Genomic DNA, 12,648 nt, shown 5'->3' with positions numbered 1-12,648 from the left:
TCCCCAAAATGACAGAATGATCTCAGTCCGTATCCAAGGCAAACCATTCAATATCACAGTAGTTCAAGTCTATGCCCCAACCACTGGTGCTGAAGAAGATGAAATTGACCAGTTCTATGAAGCCCTACAGCACCCGATAGAATTAACACCAAAAAATGATGTCCTTATCATCATGGGAGATTGGAATGCTAAAGTAGGAAGCCAAAAGATAACCGGAATAACAGGCAAATATGGCCTTGGAGTACAAAATGAAGCAGGGCACAGGCTGATAGAATTCTGTCAAGACAATACGATGGTCATAGCAAACACTCTTTTCCAACAACCTAAGAGATGACTCTACACATGGACATCACCAGATGGTCAACACAGAAATCAGATTGACTATGTGCTCTGCAGCCAAAGATGGAGAAGTTCTATACAGTCAGTAAAAACAAGACCAGGAGCTGACTGTAGCTCAGATCATGAGCTGCTTCTTGCAAAATTTAGGCTTAAACTAAAGAAAGTAGGAAAAAGCACCAGGCCACTCAGGTATGAACTAAATCATATCCCTGATGAATATACAGTAGAGGTGACAAATAGATTTAAAGAATTAGATCTGATAGACTGTTTGATGAACTATGGACAGAGGTTCGCAACATTGTACAAGAGGTAGCAACTAAAACCATTCCAAAGAAAAAGAAATGCAAGAAAGCAAAATGGCTGTCTGAGGAAGCTCTGCAAATAGCTGAGGAAAGAAGGGAAGCGAAAAGCAAGGGAGAAAGAGAAAGATACACCCAGTTGAATGCAGAATTCCAGAGAACAGCTAGAAGAGATAAGAATGCATTCTTAAATGAGCAGTGCAAAGAAATAGAAGAAAACAATAGAATAGGGAGGACCAAATTGGAGATATGAAGGGAACGTTTCATGCAAAGATGGGCATGATAAAGGACCAAAATGGCAGGGACCTAACAGAGGCAGAAGAGATTAAGAAGAGGTGGCAAAATTACACAGAAGAACTATACAAGAATGAGCTTAACATCCCTGATAACCACGATGGGGTGGTCACTAACCTTGAGCCAGACATCCTAGAATGTGAAGTCAAATGGGCCTTAGGAAATCTGAGCAACAACAAAGCTAGTGGAGGAGACAGTATTCCAGCTGAGCTATTCAAAATCTTAAAAGACAATGCAGTAAAAGTGCTACACCCAATTTGCCAGCAAATTTGGAAAACTCAACAATGGCCACAGGATTGGAAAAGGTCAGTTTACATTCCAATTCCAAAGAAAGGCAATGCCAAAGAATGTTCAAACTATCGCACCATTGCACTCATTTCACATGCTAGTAAGGTTATGCTTAAAATCCTACAAGCAAGGTTCCAGCAATATGTGGATCGAGAACTACCAGAAGTACAGGCAGGATTTTATAGAGGCAGAGGAACTAGAGATCAAATTGCCAACATATGCTGGATCATAGAGAAAGCTAGGGAGTTCCAGAAAAACATCTACTTCTGCTTCATTGACTATGCTAAAGCCTTTGATTGTGTGGATCACAACAAATTGTGGCAAGTTCTTAAAGAGATGGGAGTACCAGACCATCTTATTTGTCTCTTGAGAAACCTGTATGCGGGTCAAGAAGCCACAGTGAGAACTGGACACGGAACCACTGATTGGTTCAAAATTGGGAAAGGAGTCCAGCAAGGCTGTATACTATCACCCTGCCTATTTAACTTATATGCAGAACACATCATGAGAAAGGCGGGGCTAGATGAATCAAAAATTGGAATTAAGATTGCCGGAAGAAATATTAACAACCTCAGATATGCAGATGATACCACTCTAATGGCAGAAAGCGAAGAGGAACTAAAGAGTCTCTTGATGCGGGTGAAGGAGGAGAGTGCAAAAGTTGGCTTGAAACTCAACATTAAGAAAACTAAAATCATGGCATCCGGCCCTCTCAACTCCTGGCAGATAGATGGTGAAGAAATGGAGGTTGTGACATATTTTATTTTCCTGGGCTCCAAGATCACCGCAGATGGGGACTGCAGCCAAGAAATTAAAAGACGCTTGCTCTTGGGGAGGAAAGCTATGGCAAATCTAGACAGCGTATTAAAAAGCAGAGACATCACCCTGCCAACAAAAGTGCGTATAGTCAAAGCTATGGTTTTCCCAGTTGCAATGTATAGCTGTGAAGGTTGGACCATAAGAAAGGCTGAGCGCCAAAGAATTGAGGCCTTTGAACTCTGGTGCTGGAGAAGACTCCTGCGAATCCCTTGGACTGCAAGGCGAACAAACAAGTCAGTTCTAGAGGAGATCAACCCTGACTGCTCTTTAGAAGGCCAGATCCTGAAGATGAAACTGAAATACTTCGGTCATCTAATGAGAAAGAAGGACTCACTGGAGAAGAACCTAATGCTGGGAAAGATTGAGGGCAAAAGAAGAATGGGACGACAGAGAAAGAGGTGGCTGGACGGAGTCACTAAAGCAGTAGGCATGAGTTTAAATGGACTCCAGAGGATGGTAGAGAACAGGAAGGCCTGGAGGAATGTTGTCCATGGGGTCGCGATGGGTCGGACACGACTTCGCAACTAACAACAACAACAACAACAACAACACCCTGGTAGATGACCTTTACTAAAAGGAAATAGGAGGATTGTTGCTTCTTTTATCCTTTTCAGTTTCTTACTGACTTTTAGTATCATGGATCTGCTTGCACCAACTCTATAGCTGGATATTGGAGGTGCTATGATGCAGTGATTCCATTTCTGTGTCCAGCTTTGTCCTTAAAAAGTGGTGCTGGGAGCTTGCCGTTGGCCCCATGGTGCTGGTGCTGTTGTGTTACACAAGATTAAATCTTTTTTTAAATTTTTTTTATCAAGCTGTTTAATATATGGGGGAAGTTGTTTGAAAAGTTTGAAGCGAGATATTATTACTAGGCAGGTGATCTTCATCTCTGTATCTCCTTTTCATCTGCACTAAGAGAGACAGCTGAACATCTCAATCAATAACTGCAGGTTATTGATCGAGGTTATAGATTGGGTGAGAACCAATGCATTAAGCATGAATCCTGGAAACTTCCTTGCATTCAAAAATGGTTTTCCCCATGAAGCTACATACTGTAAGTAGCAGATTTCAGTCCAGACATAATTTGATCCAGTAAGCTAATATATAAATCCAGAAACTCAATCCTTCAATCTGAAAACTAACAGAAAACTGAGGATTATGTTACTGAGATCATACAACAAACTATGCAAGGACAAGGACATATATAGTATGTTAGACCACATATATTGCTGTAGTATTTTTGTTGGTTCTCAAAGTAGAACAATATTAATTATATTTTGTTCTGTGGACTGACAAGTACAGCAGTGGTGGGTTTCAAATTTTTTTACTACCGGTTCTGTGGGTGTGGCTTGGTGGGTGTGGCATGGCTTGGTGGGCGTTGCTTGGTAGGCGTTGCTTGGTGGGCGTTGCTTGGTGGGCATGGCAGGGGAAGGATACTGTAAAATCTCCATTCCCACCCCACTCAAGAGGAAGGATACTGTAAAATCTTCGTTCCCTCCCCAATCCAGGGGAAGGTTACTACAAAATCCCCATTTCCTTCCAATCAGCTGGGACTTGGGAAGCAGAGAATAGATGGGGGCTGGGCCAGTCAGAATTTTACTACCAGTTCTCCAAACTACTCAAAGTTTCCGCTACCAGTTCTCCATAGCTGGTCAGAATCTGTTGAAACCCACCTCTGAAGTAGTCGTTGACTTATGACCACAATTGAGGCCAACATCTCTGTTGTTAAGTGAGACATTTGTTAAGTGAGTTTTGCTCCATTTTATGACTTTTCTTGCCACAGTTGTTAAGTGAATCACTTGTTAATAAGTTAGGAACATGGTTGTTAAGTCAATCTGGCTTCCCCATTGATTTTATTTGTCAAAAGTTTGCAAAAGGGGATCACATGTGACCTTGGGACACAACAACAGTTATACATATGACCAGTTGCCAGGCATCTGAATTTTGAGCACATGATATGGGTCATATGACCCTCATAGGCTGCAACAGTTGTAAGTACCTGTTGGTAGCCAAGCACCCAAATTTTAATCAGGTGACTGTATAAGTGTGAGAACTGGCAGTAAGTCCCCTTTTGCTACCTAGCTAAAATATTTTCACATTAACTTCTAGAAAGCAGATATTAAAGAACATGAATAGGTCTATCTGTCTGCATGCATATATCCCATGACTTCCCAGTGTGCAGCATGCTTCCCTGGTCTGGTGTCATTCCTCGTGTTAGGGACTCGTTTGTCAATAAGGGCGGGACTACAAAGGAGGTCCTTCCTTAAAAAGGAAGAAACAGCTGCAGTCACACATTGCTCCCAGAAGCACAAAGCTGAAGCCTGAAGATGACGAATGAGACTTCGTCGAAACGTCACCAAGACACTTCCAATTTTACGCAGGAGAAAACCCGAATAACCAAAGACCTACATATAATATATATATATATATATAGTGTGTGTGTGTATGTGTATGTATATATATATATGTGTGTATATATATATATATATATATATATATATAAATATATATATATATATATATATATATATATATATATATATATATATATATATATGTAGGTCTTTGGTTGTTGGGTTTCTCCGTGTAAAATTGGAAGTGTCTTGGCGACAATTTTACACGGGAGAAAACCCGAACAACCAAAGACCTACATACAAACACCCGCGAAAACCTCAGAAAACATATATATTATATTATATATAATTTATATTAGGAGAAATTAAATTTCATTCAAGAGAGGATTTGCCTAACATGCATGGCCATGCAGCTACAATAAAAGCAATATAATGCTACAAAAGAAGTTTGCTTCTATGGACCCAAAGTTAACTTGTCACTTTTTCCATTTCACTGGAAGCCCAACAGGCACAGGCTATGACATTCCATTTGCCTTAAGCTTCAAGATGAAGTTGATTTAATATTTCATTCTTACCGCTCGTGGTTCAATTCCCATTTGCACTGGTTCAGTGACTACCTTTGAATAGTTAATCCCCTTTCTGAATCCCATGTCATGAAAATGAGATGACAGTTCCTTGCAAGCTACTTTCTCACAGATTAGAAAAGCAAAGGATGGAATGGGGAAGAGTATCTCACCATTTGCAGTGGTGGAAGCTGTCTTAAATAACATTGCAATCTATTGTAATATAATAATACTAGACAAACTATGTCCCACTGGGTTATCATTTCACAGATATTTCCTTACCTAAACAGTAATAAAATGACCAAGAGTGGCATAAACCAAAGCAAAACAAAACAATGGGAGCAGAAGTGACATCTGACTTCCTGTCAACTTCCCCTTTGGAAATCCTTCCTTCCTTCCTTCCTTCCTTCCTTCCTTCCTTCCTTCCTTCCTTCCTTCCTTCCTTCCTTCCTTCCTTCCTTCCTTCCTTCCCAGGAGGTAGTAAGTATCTGCTGCTGGCTTGGGGAAAGAACAAAGAATTGCAAGACTGGCTGGAAAACTGCACTGGAAAGTTAAAAATAAAAATCACGTGATTGCAGCAACAACCACTTCCACTGAAGCAGCCATAACTTCTCCAAATTTCAATCCCTCAGGAGTCATGGGTTCCAGACTCTGAACATATTCTGTAAATTAGCCCATTAGAGGTATTTGGTTCAAAAGGTTTTGCCCTGTGATATACCATTTTGCCCAGGCAAAGGCAATGATGAAAGTTTTAGTATTAAATAGATACTACCTTTGCTTTATTTTGTGATCTGAATAGGCAAGTGAAGCATTCTGTAGTTGCCATTGTTGAGAGGCACCCTAGAAGTCCTAATTTTTCAATAACAATAAGTTGTAATATATCTGATACAAGGATAGGTGAGGGTCAGGCTTCATTCTCTGAGCCTGTGGTTTGGTTTCCAAACAAACCACAGGCTCAGAGAATGAAGCCTGACCCTCACCTATCCTTGTATCAGACATATTACATTGACCTACAACTAGCCTATGAATTCCTCAGAATCCAAATCAACTGTACAACCAACCAGAGACAGCACCGACCTTCAACCAATCCATGTAGCCCCCACACCAGCAGCTCATCTCCCAATGACCCTGAGCTGATGTAATCTCCTTATCACAAGACTCACAGATGACTCACAGATGATCCATCACAAGACCCTCACTTGACACATCCACACCTAAAGCCCTTATAAACAGAATAACATGGACATTGATGTTACCTAAACTGTCCTTAACACAGACTCATGACGTGTCAAAGCTGACCTTTCAAAATATACATATTTCCACAGAGCTGCCTGGTAAGACCAAACTTTAAATAAAGTCTCTAGGTAATAAATCAATGGAATTTCCTTTTTTTCCCTTCTTTGCTCCACAGCAGTAGTGCTATCTATCTATCTGTCCATCCGTCCATCATCTATCTATCCATCATCTATCTATCTATCTATCTATCTATCTATCTATCTATCTATCTATCTATCTATCTATCTATCTATCTATCTATCTATCCTTCATTTTTTTAACTGCCTATCTCCCTTGGGTTCCCACAAGTGAATGGCTTTACTCATTGTCACTGCCTATGACAGAAACTGTCATAGACATTAAATAACTGATTAGCTGTCAGTTATTTAATAGTTAAATAACTATTTAATTGTCATTAAATAACTGATATTTAATCATAAAGGAATGTGGTACAGCTTTCAGGTTTATCTTTAAAAATAATTTTAAAAAACCCTTTACATCAAGATTCTTGGATCTCACTAACAGGCATCTTATCCACAAGCAATTATCTCATAGAAATCAATGCACATTTTTTCAGGAGGTTCCAAGAGATAATTCATCATATGAGGAACTGATCTCATCTCCATCCAAGAAGTTACCGCTTGCTTTATCTGCTGGGCTTGCTAGTCAGTTATATTGAGCATGGAATACTCAGCTGCTGGTGCTTCATGGCCCTTTGACCTTCAAGATATATGCCAGGCTATTAGCCTCAAGACTTGCCTTGTAGTGTCATGATCTAACTTTGCTCCATTGTGCTGACAGTACAAGTGGGATCAAGTGTCTTTACTCTCTTCTGCAACATATTTGTTCTGTCAAGATAGCTTTTCCCTCCCCATAAGAAGCAGAAGTGGGTGTGAAGTTAATCTAAACAGCACATGTTCTTAGCAATTCCCTTCTGCTCATAGACCTGAATGCAAGCAGACTAATTCATTCATTTCTATGAATATTTAAACATGCATTACAACAATATTGGCTATTTTAATTTATTGTTTGTTTTTACTTTTTTTTTTTTAACAAAGGCCAAATGGTATACACGAAACCTACTTTTTATTATGCTTTTTTATTTTCCTAATCTTAAAAAGCCTTGAAAAAATTGTGCTACTAATTAGGGCAGTCTGAAATAAAGTTTATGGGTTACAAAATATGGTAGGGTTGGGAGTACCACAGGAACCATCTTCCAACATAAATGAATACAGCAGATAAATATAAACAAATACAATGGTATTTTCAGAACAGATCACATAAAGAGAAGGGAATCACCAGCGGTCCACATTTGCCACAGCATGCGATGATAACCACTAACCCAAACAGTTTTATAAATCATGTAAGCAAATTATTGCTCTACATTGCCTCCAGAATTAGAGACAACAGATGTCTGAATACTGGATATTCGGAAAAGCAAGGAGGGTGACTTGAAGAAATTATTAAATATATGTCTGTTTTGAAAAGCAGTGCCAAATACCAGTGAATAGTGGATCCCAAAAGTGCTTTTCCAAAAAGCAGCTGGATTTTTCTTGGACTTTCTAACTGAGAAAGTCAAGTTGTCTTTTGGAAAAACACCCATGACCTGGATAATTGAGAATCTCCATAGACATTGTGGCATAGTGACAGTATAAATGATATTAGATTTTTATGTCATTAGAATGTGATTTATAATGCTATTATTGTATTGTGCTATGTTGATTATTATTGTTTTGGGAGAGGGTGCTTTGTACCCTGTGAAGTAACATTAAAGCTTGTGAAACAAATACCCCACCCTGGAAACTGCATTACATTTTGCTCATACCTGAATTTTGCTTCCAGTTTTAAGATTTATGCTGTACTCCTTCCTATGAATAAAAGTACATTTCCCTCTTTCAGATCTTTACCTGCACATAATGTTATCTACTGCAGATGTTCATTTGTTTCCTGTCTTAACTAGATTACAAACTAATGGACAGCATGACCGTTGTAATGTCAATTCACATTTTCAGATTAAAAAAAATAAATCATTTGGCTTTATGGAGGAGCAATTGCAACAATTTCCTTTCTGTTTGAAATAGGACTGTTCAATGATTGCCTCACAGCTTGATATAAGGCTGTCTTAAAGCAAAAAAGCACCAACATCCCAATTAGTTCTGCTGAAATTGGCTGTATATCAGCAGCATTTAGAAAAGAAGTTGCACATTGGACACGTCATTTAAATCAGGGGGTCATATGGGAATCTCAGTTATTTTACTTTCTGATGGGTTTTAACTTGTTATAAGTTGGCCTTTTTAAAAGTACCATCTGCTCCAAATTATGGGGCTTTGTCTTCAGCAAGTCATCAACCCCTATTAGACACTCTTTTTGATTGCTTGCTATCCAATTGTATTGTAACTTGGTTTAGTAAAGAGCCAAACTGAAGCACCGAGTGATTCTGCCATATAAATCCTCATGGTATTAGTTGCAACTTTTAGTACCGTTATTGATACAGTTCCATAAAAATAGAACATATATCTGTTCGTATGTGTGCATTTATTTGTTTATTCAAGTATTTGAGTTACATTACCAGTCTAAGTTTAATTGGCTAAGGAACCAGATTAGACGTATAAAAAGTTTCATCCAATTGCCCAGTAGTGGGTTTCAATTTGGTTTGCTATTTGTTCACTTGTGCACGAGGGTCCGGGTGGGTGGGCGGAGCCTGCCGCCACTGCTACCGGTTCACCCGATCCAGGTCGAACCGGTAGCAACCCACCACTGCAACTGCCCTCATCTTGCTTGCATTGGTTTTTCTGTTGGTTCCATCTTACATTCACAAAAGGGGAGGCTCCTTCTCTAACATTGATCGCTAGTAGAGGTGTATTATATATCTACATAGCAGTGAGAATTTTCTCAACTCTGGAATATTTTCCAGGAAGAAGATTGAGGGCCTTTGATTTGAAATAGATCAAAAATCACTTTTATTTGCTCATATCTTTTTAAATGTCTGTTGAAATGTATTTTATGAGGGCTATTATTGAGGCTGTGATTTTATCTTCTGTAAAAATTATTAAAGCGCAATCAATTGTCACAATCAATCAACTGTATAAATGCTACCTGTTGATTTGGCACTTCAACAACCAGTTCTCCTTTCATAGGACTCTTTATTTAAAATGGACTTGGATTTCATGGAGGATGACACCAGACCCAAGCACCATGGAGTTTGATTGAAGCCATATTGTTTATTTATTTATTTATTTATTTATTTATTTATTTATTTATTTATTTATTTATTTATTATTTAAATTTTTATACCGCCCTTCTCCCGAAGGACTCAGGGTGGTTCACAGCCAGATAAAAAATACACAATAATACAATATAAATACGAGTAAAATACAATTAAAAAACTTATTAAATTGGCCAAGATTAAAAATTTAAGATAAAAACCCATTAAAAACCCATAAATTTAAAAACTAACCCAGTCCAGCGCAGATGAATAAGTGAGTTTTAAGCTCGCGATGAAAGGTTCGGAGGTCCGGAAGTTGACGGAGTCCTGAGGGGAGTTCGTTCCAGAGGGCGGGAGCCCCCACAGAGAAGGCCCTTCCCCTGGGCGTCGCCAGACGACACTGTCGCGCCGACGGCACCCTGAGGAGTCCCTCTCTGTGAGAGCGTACGGGTCGGTGAGAGGTATTCGGTAGCAGCAGGCGGTCCCGTAAATAGCCCGGCCCTATGCCATGGAGCGCTTTAAAGACATTCACCAACACCTTGAAGCGCACCCGGAAGGCCACAGGTAGCCAGTGCAGCCTGCGCAGGATAGGTGTCACGCGGGAGCCACGAGGGGCTCCCTCTATCACCCGCGCAGCTGCATTCTGGACTAACTGAAGCCTCCAGATGCCCTTCAAGGGGAGCCCCATGTAGAGAGCATTGCAGTAATCCAGACGAGACGTCACAAGGGCGTGAGTGACTGTGCACAAGGCATCCCAGTCTAGAAAGGGGCGCAACTGGTGCACCAGGCGAACCTGGTGGAAAGCTCTCCTGGAGACGGCCGCCAGATGGTCTTCAAAAGACAGCCGTTCACCCAGGAGAACGCCCAAGTTGCGCACCCTCTCCATCGGGGCCAATGACTCGCTCCCAACAGTCAGCCGTGGACTCAGCTGACTGTACCGGGATGCCGGCATCCATATTGTACCATAAGTATGAAATTTTTGGCACCAGGCTAGCAGATACACAAATTGTTACATGTGGGGGTTAATGGTTATCCATTTCCACTTCTGTCAGAAAGAGAAAGAAAAGATGGATACAACAGTTTATGTCTCTGTGGCAATAAATCAGAATGGAAAATGTCAGTCCCAAATGATCCGCTGTCAGTTGCTAGAGCATTTTTTCCATCATATATATATATATATATATATATATATATATATATATATATATATATATATATATATATATATATATATATATATATATATTTATTAAACCAGCAAGATCAAATTCAACAAAAAAGCCAACCAAGTACTGTTCATCAAAATAAATAAATAAATAAGAAAGAGAAAGAAAGCAAGAAAGAAAGCATTGCAAATTGCCTCTGGTGGCTCAACAGACTAAGACAGTCTGTTATTAACACAGCTGCTTGCAATTACTGCAAGTTCAAGTCCCACCAAGCCCAAGGTTGACTCAGCCTTCCATCCTTTATAAGGTAGGTAAAATGAGGACCCAGATTGTTGGGGGCAATAAGTTGACTTTGTATATAATATACAAATGGATGAAGACTATTGCTTAACACAGTGTAAGCCACCCTGAGTCTTCGGAGAAGGGCGGGATATAAATGCAAATAAATAAATAAATATATATGATTGTAAATGGAGGACTACCATATATATATATGTATGTATGTATATGTTTTCTGAGGTTTTCGCGGGTATTTGTATGTAGGTCTTTGGTTATTCGGGTTTTCTCCCGCGTAAAATTGGAAGTGTCTTGGCGACGTTTCGACGAAGTCTCATTCGTCATCTTCAGGCTTCAGCTTCGTGCTTCTGGGAGCAATGTGTGATTGCAGCTGTTTCTTCCTTTTTAACTGCTAGTGGGGGTTTGAACTGATTGGGTGGGAGCTTGGCTGTGATCTGATTGGATGGGTTTTTTTTTTTGTGTGCTCTGATTGGCTGCCTTTAACACTTTAACAATAGAATAATCAGAGAAGCCATCGAGATAGAAAAACGCCCACACAGCATGAACAAACGAGATGATACCTCCCGCCTACCAGCCATTTGGAAACCCGCCCTTATTGACAAACGAGTCCTTAACACGAGGAATGACACCAGACCCACACTCACGAGGTCCACACAGGATGTCACCACCACACATCCACCCAGAAAGCAGACCCAAACCCACACTGATCAGGAAGCACGATCAAGGACCAGAAGCCAGACCGCAGCTGCAACATTAGCCATTTCAAACCCCTCCAATCCATACATGCAGCAGACTGACACCCACTACGAAGATGTAGCACGACCACGAACACGAAGCCAAACAGCAGCAGTGCAGCTCACCAGCTCAAATCCCCCTGCAACTCAGACTAATCTGAGCACAACCAAGCCCCCACCCAAACAGGACACACCCCCAGCCAATCAGAGCACAAAAAAAAACCAACCCCATCCAATCAGATCACAGCCAAGCTCCCACCCAATCAGTTCAAACCCCCACTAGCAGTTAAAAAGGAAGAAACAGCTGCAATCACACATTGCTCCCAGAAGCACGAAGCTGAAGCCTGAAGATGACGAATGAGACTTGCCGAACGTCGCCAAGACACTTCCAATTTTACGCGGGAGAAAACCCGAATAACCAAAGACCTACACACACACACACACACATATAAAAATGTATGTATGTATGTATGTATATATATATATATATATATATATATATATATATATATATATATATATATATATATATATATGTCTTTGGTTGTTCGGGTTTTCTCCCGTGTAAAATTGGAAGTGTCTTGGCGACGTTTCGACGAAGTCTCATTCGTCATCTTCAGGCTTCAGCTTTGTGCTTCTGGGAGCAATGTGTGACTGCAGCTGTTTCTTCCTTTTTAACTGCTAGTGGGGGTTTGAACTAATTGGGTGGGAGCTTGGCTGTGCTCTGATTGGATGGGGGTTTTTCTGTGCTCTGATTGGCTGGGGGTGTGTCCTGTGTTGGTGGGGGCTTGGTTGTGCTCAATCTAGTCTGTGCTGCAGGGGGATTTGAGCTGGTGAGCTGCATAGCTGTTGTTTGGCTTTGTGGTCGTGCTACATCTTCATAGTGGGTGTCAGTCTGCTGCATGAATGGATTGGAGGGGTTTGAAATGGCTAATGTTGCAGCTGCGGTCTGGCTTCTGGTCCTTGGTCGTGCTTCATGATCAGTGTGGGTTTGGGTCTGCTTTCTGGGTGGATG

This window comes from Ahaetulla prasina, chromosome 1, assembly GCF_028640845.1.
Source record: "Ahaetulla prasina isolate Xishuangbanna chromosome 1, ASM2864084v1, whole genome shotgun sequence".
Taxonomy (NCBI): Eukaryota; Metazoa; Chordata; class Lepidosauria; order Squamata; family Colubridae; genus Ahaetulla; species Ahaetulla prasina.
This window is presented reverse-complemented; position numbering follows the sequence as displayed.